Source organism: Macrobrachium rosenbergii, chromosome 1 (genome assembly GCF_040412425.1).
Source record: "Macrobrachium rosenbergii isolate ZJJX-2024 chromosome 1, ASM4041242v1, whole genome shotgun sequence".
Classification (NCBI taxonomy): Eukaryota; Metazoa; Arthropoda; class Malacostraca; order Decapoda; family Palaemonidae; genus Macrobrachium; species Macrobrachium rosenbergii.
The window spans coordinates 5,197,969-5,217,125 of NC_089741.1; positions in this window are offsets into that span (position 1 = coordinate 5,197,969).

Sequence of the window (19,157 nt, forward strand, 5' to 3'; positions counted from 1 at the left end):
ACCTTGGAGGCCATGGGGCGGACACCTGTCAGAGAGACCTCATGTCCCAGGAAGTCTACCTTCTTCACTCCAAAGGTACACTTGTCAAATCTGACGACCAATCCGTTCTCCTGAAGGCATTTCAGCACAGCACGGATGTGACCCAGGTGCTCCTCTGGGGACCTGGGGAAGATCAGGATGTTGTCCACGTAGCAGACGCAGAAAGGTAGGTCCCCCAAGATGCTGTCTATCAGGTGTTGGAATGTGGCCCCGGCATTCCTGAGGCCGAAGGTGGAGTAGGAGAAGGTATATGTCCCGAACGGCGTGATGATGGCTGTCTTAGGAACATCGTCGGGATGTACTGGCACCTGAAAATAGGACTTGAGCAAATCCATTTTTGTGAATATCTTGGTCCCGTGCAGGGCTCCTGTTAGGTCCTGCATGTTTGGCAGGGGATAGTGGTCTGGTGTTGTCCAAACAAAGCCACTCCAACATCTTCTAAAAACATAACAGACACCTCACATGTCTCGAACTGTTGACCTAACCTTTCAATCTCCTTGCTGCTGGGAGAAGGGAGCTGGTGATTTGGTTACAATACATGTACATACGCTACCGGGGTCTAAGCGATGTCAGGCAGGGCAGCCAATCGAGACTATGGTCTACCCCAAAGACAAATCAAAGTCCTTCAACAGAAGGCATCATGCTTACCCCATACAAAAATTGGGAAAAAGCACATTAAAGAAGAAGAAGAAGAAGAAGAAGAAGAAGAAGAAGAAGAAGAAGTGGTCTGGTGTTGTCACTCGGTTCAGCCGACGATAGTCCCCAAAGGGCCTCCAGGAACCGTCTGGTTTCTTCACCATATGGAGGGGTGACGCCAATGGACTTGATACCTTTTTGCAGATACCCATCCTTTCCATCTCAGCGAATGATTGTTTAGCATCCTGGAGTTTCTTGGGCGGCAGGCAGCGGAACTTGGTATGTGTATGCAGGCCTGTGGTGGTGATGTGGTAATGGATGCCGTGCTTGGCCTGGGTATCTGGCACCTGACGCAGTTCTGGCTTGAAGACATCTGGGAATTCGTGCAGGAGGGCGCTGTATTTGTTCGATGAGATGGAGCATATGGCGGGCATTCCTGGTCCCGCGAAGAGCGGTCGGGAGCGGCGGGTTCCGGTATGCAGCAGGCGTTTTCGGCCGACGTCTACCAGCAGTCTGTGTTGTGCGAGGAAATCGGCGCCCAGTAAGGAAAACTTGACATCTGCGATGACGAAGGGCCATTCATACTTATGGCCCAGGATGGATATTCTGTGGGTCCAAGTTCCGTAGCAGCGGATGGGGCTTCCATTTGCGGCCACTAGTGCGGCTGCGGTGCTGGATGTGCGGTCGTGGTCCTCCCCCGATGGTGGAGCCTATTAGCTGGGATTCTCTAAGGTTTGCAGCCACTGCTGCTATGGGTGGCCGCCTTCCTAGTTTTTTGTGAAAGAACAGGGGGCTCTGCAATTCTTGGCGTCCTTTCCGAACCTCCGATGGAAGTAACACCAGGCTAGATTTGTCCTCATCTTCTACTGCTGCGGCGCCGCCTTCTTCCTGTATAACGCGTTCGTGTCCCCCTCTTCGGTTTCTTCTGCTACCAGGCTGCAGGCTGCAGGCTGCAGGTGTTGCAGCATGCTTGGAGGCCCTGGTGGCCTCGTGGAGTTTGTGTGTGAGGCTCACCAATTTGTCCATCGAGAGCGCATCTGCTTCCATGATTTGTGCCCTCACCTCCTGCTGAAGGCACCGCAGGAATATTTCCCACGACAAGCTGATTTCCCTCCTCAGTCTATCTGAATCAAAGCCCAGCAGCATCAGGAGACCTCGTAGTTCGTCCCAGGCGTCCCTGGGTAATGTGTCCCCCAGGGGCTGGTTCATCAGGTCAGGGGCACGTTGGGCTCTCTCTGGGACAGGCATGGAGTACGTGTCAATGAGTTTCTTTTGTAGGTCTTCGTACTTGACTTTGCCTGGCTGCGAGTCCAACCATGGGGTGATTCTGTTGAAGATCTCCTCTGGCTGCGTTGTCATGGTGATGTCCGCTTTGGTTTCCTCGTCCGTGATTTTAGCTACAGGGAAATGGACGTCTGCCTGCAGGAACCAGGATGTGGTATTTTGCTGCAAGAACGATAGCAGTTTCATCGCCTGGGTTATTGCTGCCTTCGAAGGGTAGAGGGGGATGCAGAGGATCTGTGTCCTCAGAACGACTTTCTACCTCAGTGTCTGATATTTTGACTCACACCAAAATGCGAAATAAGCACTGTATTTAGTCCGTTAATAGTGTTTGGGGCTTGTCAGAAGTCAAAACTATATGCCGTGTGGTTCCGTTAATGACTTCTGAATATGGTCCAGGCTAGATTTGTCCTCATCTTCTACTGCTGCGGCGCCGCTTTCTTCCTGTATAACGCGTTCGTGTCCCCCTCTTCGGTTTCTTCTGCTACCAGGCTGCAGGCTGCAGGCTGCAGGTGTTGCAGCATGCTTGGAGGCCCTGGTGGCCTCGTGGAGTTTGTGTGTGAGGCTCACCAATTTGTCCATCGAGAGCGCATCTGCTTCCATGATTTGTGCCCTCACCTCCTGCTGAAGGCACCGCAGGAATATTTCCCACGACAAGCTGATTTCCCTCCTCCGTCTATCTGAATCAAAGCCCAGCAGCATCAGGAGACCTCGTAGTTCGTCCCAGGCGTCCCTGGGTAATGTGTCCCCAGGGGCTGGTTCATCAGGTCAGAAGGGCACGTTGGGCTCTCTCTGGGACAGGCATGGAGTACGTGTCAATGAGTTTCTTTTGTAGGTCTTCGTACTTGACTTTGCCTGGCTGCGAGTCCAACCATGGGGTGATTCTGTTGAAGATCTCCTCTGGCTGCGTTGTCATGGTGATGTCCGCTTTGGTTTCCTCGTCCGTGATTTTAGCTACAGGAAATGGACGTCTGCCTGCAGGAACCAGGATGTGGTATTTTGCTGCAAGAACGATAGCAGTTTCATCGCCTGGGTTATTGCTGCCTTGAAGGGTAGAGGGGATGCAGGAGGATCTGTGTCCTCAGAACGACTTTCTACCTCAGTGTCTGATATTTTGACTCACACCAAAATGCGAAATAAGCACTGTATTTAGTCCGTTAATAGTGTTTGGGGCTTGTCAGAAGTCAAAACTATATGCCGTGTGGTTCCGTTAATGACTTCTGAATATGGTCGACATGAATCGTAAATGGCAGGGCCAAACCATTCGAGAACGCCAGAACGTACCTGAAGAAGGTACATCGTAATTAGTCCGTTAGTGGTGTGGGTGTTCTCTGAAGAAGGAGCTTTCAGAAGTTTAGACTTTGTTGCCATATGGTTCCATTAAAGGCTCTCTGAAGGTAAAGCGGCTGTAGTGAGTCCATTAATGACGAAGCCAAAACCTCTGTGTTTACCGTCGCTCCTTGGGTTACCAGTTGTGAGGTCAAAGAAGACAGAACTGGATACTGATTGATTTATTGCCTGGGCATAAGGTATACATAGCAGCATACGGACAGAAATGTGGTGCCCGACCCCAAGTCTCCATGACCCACACGCTGAGTGAGAGCAATTTGTTTGTTAACAGTCAATCAAATAACAATAATAAAAGACATAATGTACTTACAGTGATAAAATATATATTTGTCAAAAGGGCCAGGAAATTCTACATACAAATATATACATGAGATTTTTGCTGCATTGATAGTGCGATACATGATCGTAATTAATGGGTAAAGAAGACGTCTTTACAATATATATATATATATATATATATATATATATATATATATATATATATATATATATATATATGTATATATATATATAAATATATATATATATATATATATATATATATATATATATATATATATATATATATATATATATATATATATATATATATATATATATATATATATATATATATATATATATATATATATATATATATAAATAAATTTTGTCACTCGTACACGAGTGACTTTTTTCATTTACAAATATAGTTTAATATCCAATCAGTGCACCTTGGGAGTAACTGACACCCAAAGAGAATTATTAATAATAAATGTTTCTGACCCAACCTGAGCCTTTGGTTTAGAAGCAATATTAAATTGCCGACGTTGATCGCTCAACTATCAAGAATGTTGACTCTTATGTACAAATACTTGTTGAATTAAGGTTTTAAACTTCGACAACATCTCATCTGCACCATGACAGCTGATAGGCAAGCTTGTAACACTTGGCTAATTATGAATTTTGTCACTCATACAAGAGCGAAATTTTTCATTCACAATTACTAATTTACAAATATCATTTAATATTTTATTCACTGAACGTTGGCAATAACGTATACCCAAAGGGAGCTATGCTTAGTAGGTGATTCTGATTTTTATCCAATGTAAAAGTCAGCTGGCCATACAATTACACGGCAAAAGCATGCTTCTAAGAGGTCGTCCTCACTCACAGTGGATTTGATTTTGGGTCAGGCGAGTAAGGAATTAAATATCAGGATAAATCAACATACTGGCTAAAAAGAATAATGCTCTTTTTTGTGCTTCTAAGTGAAAACCAATAGCATGATAACAAGAAGTAAAAATAATGTTTCTATAAATCTCATAGAATCTGCTGTAATGCAGCTAACAAAATGTTAAATAACAATAATTTAAGCCTAGTTCTATATACTCTTGACCCCATTCTGCACAAAACGTTCAAAGGAGGTTTAAAAGAGAAACAAGAGAATCTCGGTAGTCCTTGATTATATCCTTCGCCTCTCCATTTACTCACAAGATGGAGATATCTTTAAAATTAGTACTAATGGAAGTATTGTCCAGTAGCATCTGAGGATATTTTAATTTCTTGTCAGTATAAAAGTACTTACAAGAGAGATTTTTTTTTACATGGGGGTTCTCTTTCCGTAAAGTCACATTTCTGCTACCTGATTTGTTATTTCCATTTGCCAGTTTCAGCACACTGTCTCTTCTTTGCATGGATTAAGATCAATACTCATTTTAACGTCTTGTCGTTGACTTCAGGCTGGATACGTTTCCGACATCAGCCACAGATTTTATGCGAGTTTCCCTGGCAAGAAACATTTATACAACTCTATCAACGTCTTTATATGATATTCTCCTACGCTTGTCTGGTAAAACTAAGGTATACTTACTTGTGAAATGAAAAGTGCTAATTTTCTCATCCCGTTTGACGTCAAGCAACATGTTTTTCGTCACTTTGATAAAGTTGACATACAAAGCCCTCCCTTCCCCCACTGGAAATCCAGAGCTGCTGCGATTCTTCTGCCAGGGTTGCGTTACAGTTTTTTCTGGAAAATTTTTCCAGAAAGGGCTGGTCGTATAAGCTTCCTTAAATGTGAGCACTAGTCTGATAGTATGCAGAGCCTTACCTCTGATTTTAAATCGCAGTGCTTTAGATGAAAGTTCAGCCAACGCACTCAGCCTGCGGACCCACTCTTTGACATCCTGGAAGGGCCAACGAATAAATGGTAAGCTGCAATCTCCCTTTCCTGGAAAGTTCCTTAAGGTGGCTAGACCTAGGTGCCGATCCTTTTGTATTTGGTTATGATATATTAGAAATTTACGTCATGAATTTTTGCAACTTTTTCACGTTAAGTTGCTTTATGAGCGAGATGCACTGAATATAAAAGATCACGTTGCTGAAAATGAGGTTACTGCTAAACTCGGTTTTTTTTTACCGAGGCGCATTGGCACAGACTCGCAGGGGTGCCTTTTAGCTCGGAAAAGTTTCCTCCTAGCTGATTGGTTGCAAGTATTTTGTCCGAATAGCATAATCGTTTTCAAATAATTATCAAGTGATGTGAATCGAAACTTATTTATTAACCTTAATTTCTCCATCAGATATATGTTTTGTCAATAAATAATGTTAACGAATAAAGAGATTATAAAGTATTGTGATGGCAAGTATAAATATAAAAACAACACCCGCCGAAGTCAACACTAGGAGCTTGTTTTCGGATGCACGCTGCATAATTTTTTTTACTTTTCACATATTTTAACACCAATTGTAAGTGCTGAAATCAGTGTTAAGTTATTAAGATTACTTTAATGGCTATATCTGCAATTAAATAGTTTCTATGCTTCTTTTTGTAGGCGCACACTAATAAAAATATATTTCGCAGAAATTAACAACTTACTCTCTCATGTAAGTTACAGCAGACAATGCGAGATAAGAAAACTTTTTTTTTCTTATTTTGCGTTCTGCTCAGGACACATATAAGGTTAACACGAGTTTCTGCGGATATTTTGAGAAGTAAAAGAATATGTGACTGAGTAGAAAATGTACTATACACATACAGTATACATGTACATTTTACGGATTAGTAGACTATATGCGTCTACTGTCAAATACCGAGGCGGAGATGGAAGGGAGGGGGAGGGGTATCGCGGTTGTAACTCGGTGAAATTATGAATTCGTTTAATTATGATTTTTATACAATTTGTGGAACACTACAGTATCTTCAAACCGAAAATAGTGCTATTAATAGAATCCATACCTTTCCGACAAAATTAGCAAATCCTTTCTATACGGACTTACATCATAGGCCTACATACACCTAGCTTAACTTATATGAAGCATCAGCTACTGTTTACTGTTACTCCTTACCTTAAAGAGTTAAGCAAAATTTATTGCAATTGTCAAAAAATGGTGTAAGACACATAGACATAGGCTAGCCTAGTTTGAAATGTGTGCAAGAAATAAAGCCACAATAAGGGAAGTACAGTATTATTATGTAAAAGAAAAAATAGCCTCTTCATATTTATTATAATGATATAATCAAAGGCTTCAGCACAAAAGCCTATAAAAGATGATATGTATCTGAAAAGTTTTCTTGCCCATCAACATTTGCTAGCATGTGGATACCATATGAATAACTAGGCCTACCTATCTAGGTAATTTTATCTAAATTTTTATCTAATGCCGCAGGCTGTTCCTTTACCTCCCGGAAGTTTTCACTAATAGCGAGTTTGATTAATTCCATCTTTTAGTAGATTCTGTTATTCAAAGAAAGTTTATAATAACATGTTTTCTTATGCTTAGTGTAATTTATCCCAGTTGGTGTTAAAATATGTGAAAAGTAAAAAATTATGCAGCGTGCATCCGAAAACAAGCCCCTGTCGTTGACTTCGGCGGGTATTGTTATTAAATTTAGACTTACCATCACAATACTTTATAATCTCTTTATTCGTTAACGTTATTTATTGACAAAACATATATCTGAGGGAGAAATTTAGATTAGTAAATAAGTTTCGATTCACATTACTTGGTAATTGTTTGAAAACAATGATGCTATTCGGACAAAATACTTGCAACCAATCAACTAGCAGGAAGCTGTTCGGGTAAAAAAAAACTGAGTATAGGAAGTTTACTTAGCTGAGATTTTCAAAGTTGTTTAATAATTGTCTTACATTTACTATCGTTAGCAGTCTCGGTGATAAATTTTACAGGCAACATGGTGTTAATTTAAAGTAAGTGCCACTTATTTTATACTAGAATTTCTCCATAACCAATACTATTTTATTACAGTTTTGTTACATTTTATGGTTCCATTGTGTTAGGTTTCTGTACAGTAAGAATTTCAAAGATATAATCTTGTATTTTATGAAAGCACAATTTCATGAGGGCTGGATTAAGTAGAAAGTCACAGTTTCGTGCATACCTGGTTGGGTTAAAGTACAGTTAATAGGATATGAATGACTGTCTTGATTGTGAACTGATGAGTAAGGACAATATCAAAGGCATCGTTTATAGAATAACTGGATATTCAGATAAATTCGTATTGCTTATGCTACTGAGTAGGGCCTTTTGAATGAAAAAGAACTTCCAAAAACAATCTGTAACATTTTCAGGTTAATTCTGTTGTTGGTGTTCCTCCATGATTCAAAAATGGCGGAATTCCAATGTTCTTATTTTCGAGATCGTTTATGTGCAAGTTTATATTTTTTCGGGTTTTAATTTTTTTGGTAAATATTGTGACTGATGAGCTGATGGTTTAAATTATCTGAAAGAAAAGGGTTTATGTCTCCTTAATGCTCCATTAATCTCGATGCCACAAGGGTATGAGAATTTAGTATAGTTTTGCAGGAATATCATGATAACTATAAGAGTGATAGAAGGATACCAGAAAGGCTGAGTTTCTACGGATAGTGAACTGCAGAGTTTTCATCAAAATGTCCAGAAAGGATATTCCTTTATTATTATGTGTTTCCAATTTAAAATTGACACTCGGTACATGGCTATTCAGGTTGATGCAGAATGGATTAAAAGATCACTAGTTAGGAACCTAAAACTAAAAATTTCATCTACATACCTCACCAAACCTTGTCTTGAGAAACTCCATCCAGATCCATAGAATAGGCCCTGGAAAAAACAGCATCAATTGGATCAGGTGTGATGTACTTATTCATACAGATCGGAGGACTAGGAATAATAATTGTACATTTTAAAGCACTTTCAATATTTTGTGCAACCTGTTTAAAGATTTATTTAATGATGAAGGTCTATGCTATTACTATTGCAGTATTAGATTAAGTTATCTAGTAGATGAGAGAAACTACACTGAATTGTCATTCTTAGCTACTCCATTTTATTAATTTGCTATAGATGTAATACGAAAAGTCAATAAACACAGCAAGTTTCCAAATATAAAGAGTAAGGAAATTTACCATATGATAAGACCACATGTTAAACCAAATGTTGAAGAAAACTATCCTCTTTTGGGCTGGAGATTTATATGGAAAAGTATAAACGCCTCATTTATTGGAGTTGCAGAGAGAAATTAGTGATCTTTAAGTATGTACAAGGACTTTAGCAACCAGCCAAAGGCTCAATGCTTTAGGCATTAAAAAGTAGTAACAAATGTGACAATTGTGAAGGGACAGAATATATATCATATATTTTATTTTTGTAAGTTTATTAAATGTACACTGAAATATCTCCAAAATGCACTATACCTTTGTTGTGAGATTGTAGGGATAAATTTTGAATACCATCATGTTCAGTTTTAAATATAATACTATAAAAGACCGAAATAGTGCTATAATAATGATCGTTGGATATATATATATGCTGTTTGGAGAAGTAAGAAAAACAAATACACAAAAGAAGAAACGTGTGCCTTTGTGAAAAGTAAATTAAGCTATGATAGGTGGTTATTAAGAAACTTGTATAAAGACAAAATTACAAATGTATTCAGTGAAAAGTATATCGATTTTGATTTCTAATTTTTTTTTAATTCATAATAATGTGTAAATATTGTAGGTACATAATTTTGTAATATCTTGGTAATATCTTACTTATGTAAAGGAAATGTAATATTTTTCTTATTATGTAAATGAAATTTTATATTTTTTTATTATGTAAAAGAAATGTAATATTTTTCTAATATAAGATAAAGAAAAAAAAAATTATCCACCTCAGGTGTGATGTAGCCTATTATTTGTACAGAATTGCAATAACAAGGCCCAGTGAATTGCCTTTCTAAGTCCGGTTTTCTGTTGTTCAAATTATCATTGGATTCCTGAATAAAACAAAAACAAAAAAAAGATTATCACAAACTCATAGTTCCATAAGCGTTGCGTTCAATTTCACACCAGTCAAAGCGATCTGCCTAGGGTACCAAAGTGCAAACTGCTCCAGGGAGTTGTGAGCGTTTTTACACTCCAGTCAATCATAAGATATGTTACAGTCAGTCTATGATATCTGTTAGGAATAATCAATGTAGATAAATATGAAACTGACTGCCAACCAACACCGTACGCTAGTACAATACATGTACATATAATTAATAACACAAGCATCAGTCACTGTCTTTCTGTATTTACCTAGTAATTAATTTCTTAATTATCCTTAGGCTTCGCAATCATTTCCCATCAGCGTATAACAGTTTTTGTATAGGTCATAATTTTGTGTTACAATAAGGAAAATGAAGGTAATAAAAAAAAAAGAGATGTATGATATTATTACATCCTTCGCCTTGGCAACTGATGGAACAGGTCGACTCGTCTGGCAGCTCTATCGTGTAACTCTGTCAACCTTGAAATGTGAGAACATTTCTGGTTAGAACAGCCCCCAGGGACGGAGTCACACTTTGGGAGAGTATGATTGTTATTATTCTTAGTAGACGCAGCATGATACTTACACCGAACATCTAGCTTATTCCCCATCACTGACATCTTTTGTTTGACCCTTTCTGACCAAACTCGAGTTCAAGGGAAATCAATACCAAATAGGACGACTCTTAAAATGAAAGTCAAAAGATTGCTTTTGGAATGTTTCTTGTGATACCCTGGAACAGTTAACTGAAAAAAAGGATTATAATAATTTAGATGAAGATGAACCTTGTATATCTGAGGTAAAAAATGAAGTTCGACAGAGAGTATCCCCTGGCAAGGTATGTAGTTCCTAAAGCATTCTCCTACTGTGGATAAAATATTTTTGCTTTTTCTTTTTACCGAGTAACTGTTGATCCACTTCTTTGTAGAAGCGTAACTTTAACAATGGTTTTGCTATTTTTTTTTTTTTTAGTCTGGGCATATCTCAGATTTGAAAAGTTTAATCATAAGCACCTTTATGTGATAAAAATTGACTGAAAGTTCTTTTACGGAATCCCTATCGTGGTAAATTCTACCATCACGGTGCTGTAGATGATGTAATAATGCAAACCTAGACCTTGAAAGTTGGCGTCCTTGTCCGGGGGGAGCCTGCCACGGACGCAGCTCGTGGGAGAACAAGCAGTAACAGCAGATCTACATAGAAGTTTATCTCTCCGTTCTTTGCGTATCTCGCTGGAAGTCGATGGGTGTCAGTCTTTTCATTAATTGGCTTCATTAAATTAGCTAACACGGCTGCGGACTGTGCACTGCCTATCCTCTTCAGCTGCGTGAATTGTACCTCCATGCTTTCCTTTTCGAACTTCTGAAATACCAATAACAAAACGGTAGAAGGCTCTTCACTTCTCTTGCTAATCAGTCATTTAATATTCCCTGCCCTCCCAGTAGATCCAAGGCTGGTCGTCAAAGCCAAGCAGCTTGCCCGTCTGCACGAGACCACGGCACCTTTGGACAAACTTCTCAAAAAGTACGTGTTTCTATTGATCGTTATGATGAGATAACACACCGAATTCACAAACGTCTATTGTCTGGCAATTTTCTTTAACAACTTTCTTCTTTATTTCGTTTCCTACAAGATGCAAACTACTTTTAGATATTTTTCTTTTAAACACTTTGAAGTACAAAGTATCATTTTTTTAACTTGTTAAAAGCTGCCTCACAGTACCTACAGTAAATGTGAGAGATGAGTTATTTTTTGGGACAGAACCTTGTCTCATGAATTTTTCGTTCCTGTTCAGTGTAAGAGAGTGTTTTAGCAATAAGGCATTTGCTATCGATGTTTCACGATTATTGTCAGTTTTTTTCGCCGAATCCACGCTTAGACATTACGCTTAATAAAGAGCCTCATTATGGATTATGGTATTAAATCAAATTGGCCCCTATGACATCTTTCATTTGTCTCCATAAATGAAAGACGAGTACTTTTATTCGTCTAATGAACAAACAAAGACTGAATATAAGAGTACATATTTTGGCTTTACTGGTATTTTTGAAGACGGAAAATATTTAATTTTCTGTATGTTATAAATGATTCATATATCGAATAAAAAAAGATCAATATGCAAATACAAGATGCTTTCTAATGCGAAACGGGAATATATTACACTAATTCTGATGAAATTATGGAAGGCTAAGCTTTATCAAAAAAGAGAGATCCACTACTTGCTCCGCCAACAACAGGATTAGTTTCTAATCACATACGTTTTACAGCGTTCTTTTGGGTGATGTTCTTCTGCCTAATTCATTTTGTATGTGATATTGATTATAAATAATTCTGTAACAGAAATAGAATTAGCAAGGAAAGGTCTCTGTTTGTGTGATACTATGCGTTGGAGACAGGCAAAGGATGTGTGTACAGTAGGTGCAAGTTGCTGCGGTCAAAGAAGGCTTATGAATAAGGGTGCGATGTCTGCTCCTCTCAGATCTGACTGTTCTGGAGTAGCAGAGACGAGAATAAGTTTGTGTGAGACGAGGCATTTGCAAGTGAAGGATTATGACTGAGAGTAAAAAGATAAAAAGCCAGGGTGTCGATTTGATGATAGCTACTGAGAACTATAAAAGATGATTGGCATTTGGAAATATGTGTCAAGAATGGTGGTATAACGACTGGATAACTATCTGAGAGGCTACCCAAATCAAGGAAAGCAGTGGATACTTATCAGATAGAGGAAAGAAATACCTAGAGGCAGCAAGAGCTAAAACGCTAAGTTTATTTTGCAAAAGTCGAATGCAGTTATTCTTAATGAATGTGGAGAAAGAAATGGTAGAAGCTTGGGATGCGTCATTCATGAAATACGGATGGAAAGACCTAAAAAGGGGTAAAGTGGCTGACGTAGATCCAAATGAAACGGCGGTAGGAAGTACACAACACTGCCAAGAATAGGATGAAATCAGATGAAAGAAGGGAGAATGTAGCAACTATTCTTGGGTCAAGATGACAGAGCTCCCGAGAATTTTCTTGAAAGCTCTGCTTTTAATATTAACAATAAAGAATATGAAATCCAAGGTTAGATAAGCGTTCCTTATCTAAAAGCAAAGAAAATTTTGAACATGGAGGACTGGACTGGGAGTAAGCGGAGAAACAACTTGAGAGCTGAGGTACAACAGGATTATCCGGATCGCTTTGATTAGAGTCTTGTGAGGAGTGTCGCCCTTCTGCCCGGTTTGGGGATAAATCGGAGTCCTATATAAAGGAGGGCCTACCTCTGGACGCCATCAGTCATCCAGCCACCATGAAGGTAAGTCCGAGAAGAAACAGCTCTGACTTTTCAGTAATATTTTGAAATATGTGATGATTTTTACAGCTATCAGTTTTGTCTCATTCTAAAGTCGCAGCAAACCTCGAATGATAAATCTCAACATTCGTTTGCAAATTCCCAGCCAGAGCAGCAAAACCCGAAATAGCTCTTCTTGGAACAGGCGTCACTCGGCTGTCGATCTTCGTAGGACTGTAGCCCACACGTATGAATGCAAGCAGATGGCTGTATACTCTGGGTGATGTTTACTTTCGTTAATATACTGTTCTTATAAAGAAAAGCCCTGTGCTGTTAGTACGAACCTTTTTCGAATCCTTTAGGAACCATTCAGCATTAATATTATGTCAGTTATATGTATTATGTTTGTTAGATTATATACATTGCAAGTCTCACCATCTTCAAATCGTAGAACAATGTGATATGAATCATAGTCGTGACGCAGAGAAATCATGCTCTTCACGCGGCTGCTATCTTGCATCGACTTTTGCATCTAGTGCGTTCGAAACTTCCAAAACAGATAACCGAGTTTTGAACAAAACATGTTGCATAGAACGGCATCCACGCCGGGGATGCTGTATCTGTCTCCGCGGTCTCTTTCAGAAGAGTCTTTGGGACATCAGAAAACCCAATTGTTCAAAGAACACACCAAGTAAGACAACTTCCAAGAAAATATTTGATGCTTTTAAGGAGCAGCATCTACTGTATATGAAAGTTTCATTGATTTAAAAATGTAGATATTACATGATTAATGAATGGAAAATTGATGACCCTCCAAAAACATTAAATTTATTGCATACTTGAAGTTTGTGAGGATGAACTAAGGATATCCTGAGGATACCTTGGGAAGTTAAATGAATTCACAGTTCGGTATTTTTGTTCCTCCTTAGAAGCACTGTTTACAGCAGATCCACTCATAACCATTACCATCATGCTTGCATAAAAGAGGATTTAAAAAATTAAACAAATCATATTTAAGAAAACCCAATGCTGATTTTCTTATTAAGTTAAGTATACCTTAGTTTAACCAGACCACTGAGCTGATTAGCAGCTCTCCTAGGGCTGGCCCGAAGGATTAGATTTATTTTACGTGCCTAAGAACCAATTGGTTACTTAGCAATGGGACCTACAGCTTATTGTGGAATCCGAACCACATTTTAGCAAGAAATGAATTTCTATCACCAGAAATAAATTCCTCTTATTCTTCATTGGTCGGTCGGCGATTCGAACTCGCGGCCCAGCAAAGCGCTAGCTGAGAACGGAACCCTCTCGCCCGACGAGGAACTGATTTTCTTTTGCTGTATTTGTTGGATGAATATGTGGATAATTTGAGCAGGTGTTAATTTTAACCAGCCAGATCCTTCTCATCGTCCAGGTGTACAAACTCCAAGATTTCTCTGTTTAACATCCATGAATGGCTGGCTGACTTTGCTAGCATGTTTTGGAACTCATTAAATGTTTTGCCAGTCTAATATTGCTGCTTAATAACCATGTTTATTTTGGGCAAGTAAGCAGCTGTACATGCTATTGGTTCATTAGCTGCATTCTGAAGTAAAACAAGAGCTGTAAAGTTGCTTTTGCAGAATTTTGGAATTAGTTTCTAGTAGAGGACAGATATGAAGTGCATAGAGGAATAAACGAGTTTCCTGAAAGCATTAACATTAGAAATGTCTAATATACCACACACATGAAAAGAGGGCAAGATCTTTGGAGAACTCATTTTAAATGGCAACTTAATTCTAAGGGAAAACCTGTAGCCTAACTATTAATAGTGTATAAACATTGAAATCGATCAATTACTTCTCTTCATCAAAGCCTTCCTCATTAATTGCTGGTGGTTTACCATCTTGGGAGCGTTCCTTTCGTTGACCTAAACTTTGTGATGGTTTTGTTTATGGTCTGTGAATTTTGTCTGTGAATTAGGACTGAATTTTGACCAAAACAAAGTTATTGCAGTGCTTTCATTTGAAGTTGGCTGCATATTCATTGAGTTTTGGTTAATGTTAATGATACACTTGCAGTGCAATATTACTGCAACATTTTCAACTATTTATGTACCCGAGGAAAGTCCTATTGGTACTTTGGAATCATATTGTGCTAAGGTCATGTACATGAAGAGCAGAAATTTGCTTCTTGAAGTGCCCGTTATTTCTCTCTTGTCCATTTCAATGCCACCCTATTTTTTTCTAGTCAAGTAGGGTTTCATTAAGCCACTTAAATGTTGTAGGAACTTTCTGTAGAATTTATGGATCCAAGAAAAGATTTCAAGTTAGACAAGTTCATTGGGGTAGGCTTCTTGATAATGACATCAACATCTGAGCTGTTCTGATCCAGTAATATGATAGCTATGTCTAAGGTACTTTCTTCAAAGGAATTTGTACTTGTTAAGATTACATCATAGACATTTCTTCTGGAGGCTTCACAGTACCAGTAGAAGACTTTTGAGGTGTCATTTTATGTTCACAAACCTGGCTGTTAAATCGCTGAGATATTCAGCTACTCATTCAAGGCACATGGAAATATCTTGGTGATGAACTAATGATGTATGGTAGTGGAGTTTGCAGTAGTATGCTGTAATGGTGGCTGATGTGAGCTTCATTTGACTTTCCATGGAAAGCTTCATAAAACAGTATCCATTGCCCGGGTTTTGCAAGGGATCCCCTGGGAGTTCTTTAGTTGTTGGTGAGTTTTTGGTTGGTAATTTGACATGAAGAATAGTGTCTTCAGAACTGGGGCCAAGGTGTGCTATATTCATTAAACTTTGTGGGTTGCTGTACACCTCCTATGCTTCTATAATTTTCAGCTGTTTAAATGATCTAAAATATATGTAACAAGTTGTGACTTGTAAAATATCACAACTGTGTGAAATATGAATCTGAATGTTGGCTCACTTTGGAAACTGCATACACTGATCTTTGCAAGTTTTTTGCACATCCATATCTGGGGTTGGTGATCAGTATATAGAACAGAATACACTTTCATTTGAAAAAGTTTTTCACATTTATGGCTAACCCCTGGACTGTGGACCTTCAGAGAGGATTTAATTTCAAAACTGATGATATATTGATAGAATGAGGAGGATTTTCCCAGACTACACCCGTGGTAAGTTGCCCCAGCTGCAGTAACTGGTGCCAGTTACAAATTAATAATATCCAAATACATTCTCTGGTGGTGGTGGTTTTCATGGGTTTCTTCACAGGTTTGTCTAACAAAAATGATCAAGGACGTCAGTTCCGGTCGCGGAAGTAATTTCTTTTTTATTTCAACCGATTGTTGTATTATATCACAGATTCTGATGCTTTAGACAACTTAGGATTGGGTTGTCCGATTGCCATCACTTTCGTATTGCAATTGTACTGGTGGCATCTTTAAATGTACTGTCCAGGGTGAGGTGGCGTCTCCACCTCAGCAATTATAGGCCTTTTTTTTTAGAGTTCCATTTAGTTTTACGATACTGTTTCATCTTTAGTTAAGTGCATTACTGTTTCATTTAAATTTTTTCGCTGATCTGCCTATGGGAGTATGTCGATCGTTGTTTTAACCTAATGGTATGTACATCTTTTTGAATAATTATCCCCTTGGCAATTCAAGCAGTGTCCTTGAGCTCTCAGATTATCCAAATTGCTCAAGCCAAAATGATTTCCTCCTCAAAAATGTGAATAAGATTTTAGGGGCTGATTTGCTGTTGAGAGCGTCTACGATGCATTTATGCACAGTTTTATATTGGGAATTTTTGACTAAGATAAAAAACACAAGTCTGTGTCTTGGAGAACCGTCATCTCTTAAATTGTTTTTCAGGCGTCTGGCTCAATTTCAAACAAAATTTAAACCTTTTCTGTACATAAAGCGTTTGGGTTGAAAATGTTAGGATGGTCGTTCATAAATATGTGAGTAAGCTTCTATTTTAGAAATTGCAAATCTGGCATGATAAGCCAGTCATAATTCGGTTGTGGTGTCAAATAGCACGAAGCTGAGAAAACGCAAGTATATCGGTTGTGATGTCATCCGACAAGGAAGTCAAACGTGAGATAAGAGTGTCAATGTGCTGCTAATGGTCAATACTTACAAAGTGAAAGATAAAAGCAAGACAGGCAAATACAAATAGAGAATGATGACTTCAGCAGCTGTCTTTCATTTTCATCTTCCTCAAACAATCTTGCTTCCTGATATTGAGGCACTTCTTTCCAGTACCTCTTCCAGTACATCTAACTAGCACTTTTAAGGTCTTCTCTCTCCTATTACTTATGAAATACTCTTATCACAGCGGCAATAATTCTTATTCCCTCATCATGACTGGACCATCTCAAAACAATGATCGTCCTCTAAGCTGTGTTAACCTTTTTAATAATTATCTATCTGTTTATCTCCACGTTTCCTACCCTTTCATTTCTTCTTAAGCCACAGCATCCACACTTCACTACCATAAAGGAGAGCTGGCTGAACGCTTCCTTCATATATTCCAACTTAAACTTCCATAGACGCTCTAGCTCTCTTCTTAATGTATGCACATACCTCACATACCTGCTGTCTGCATTTTCCACCTTTTATGTGGCTCACCTCCTCTACCATCCTACCATCATCATACATTACATGTCTTCCCAAATATATGTATGAACTAGCCACTTTCATTCTCCCTGCATCCATACTTGCATTTATTACTCCATCTTCTTTCTTTCTATCTACCTTCATAACCCTTGCCTTGCCTTGCCTTGCCCACATTTACTTTCAACTTGTTTTTCTTTACGAACATTTTCTTTCACTAGGTTCTGCAACGTCTCTTCACTATCTGCAATCAATACCATACCTACAGTACATACATTTGCCATTTATACTCCATTTTTAATAATTTTCTTATCTTGAGTTCTGTGGGTGCGTCTAATGTCCTTACTCTGACTTCTCCAACCACTTCAACTGTAAAGATAAAAAAAAAATCATTAAGACAAAAACATTTGTCCCAGACCCACTTTTCCACCAAACCAGAGACTCTTCCACCTACATCTGTGCAAAATTTGCTTCCATTTCATCATTGCTCTCAGCATGGTTACCTTTAACAACATGTACTCTCCTCACCTTTAAAATTCCCTCTCTGCCATTTCAATCATAAACTTCTTCTAGGTCCATACATGCCACATACACCTGTTTCACTTTACCCTTAATCTTGCCTTCTAACTATCTTGTAATAGATACTGGACTGACACAAAGTCTCTTCCGTATCTACAATCACTCTTCTCTTCTCTTCCCCATCATTCATTCTGGTATCTTACTTTTCCCAGTCATAATCCTTTCATATACCTTTCCAAGTATACTATGTTAGGTTATTCCCTAAAATTCTTAGTCCCTTCTGTTTTCTTGACCATTCCTTTGCAGCCTTTCCCTTATCCAGCTAATCAAGCCCACTTTCATCACCATACCCAAGCATCTCATTTGTCCCTTTGGATTTGTATTAATTAAGAATATAGTATTTAATCATTAGTACTCAGTTTTTACTGTTTCTATAAACAAAATAATGCTGCGATCCGAGAAAACCAGTAATAATGGGGATCTTGTTAGCTCTGAAGACCGATATTTGAAGAAAAATGTTTCTATTACTTGGCGATTTATTGTGCATTCCATAAGTTAAGTTCTTTACTACCCTCCTTATATCCTTAGCATTCATTTCTACAAGTGCTCTTAAGCTTACACAGAACTTCACTCTTGCATAAATTAGAGCTGCCTTTCCTCTGTACTCCAAAATCTATAAATCTCCAGGACGCTCACGCCTTAGACGTAGCTATTTGCTTTCAATTCTCTCAACTTCTTTACCTGTACTCTTGTTGTACTTGATCTTTTCTCTCATGGAATGGCATGTTAGGCATCTCTTCTTCTTCACTAAATGTTCATTTCCTCACCCTTCGAGAAGTGTTTTCATACATCACAGCTACCTCCCATTGATTCTCCACTCCCAACCTGGAATTTTGACTACTCCTTATATACCTGAGTCTACCTCTGTATCTTTAACCTTAATTAATTTTTCATTCATCTTTTCTATATAAACAATTATTATTTCCTTCCTATGAAGCTCTCATCTTCTCCAACTTCAGCCAGATAATAAGTATTCAGACATAGCTTTAGCGACTCATCTTCTCACGATTACATCCTTCAACTTTCTTCCACCTTTCAAGTTGATAGCAGTTATATATTATTCCAACCGTTGCTTTAGTTATTAATATTTACCTGAGATGGCAAAGAGATGTGCTGCCTAAATATTCTGGATGTTGCTGATTCA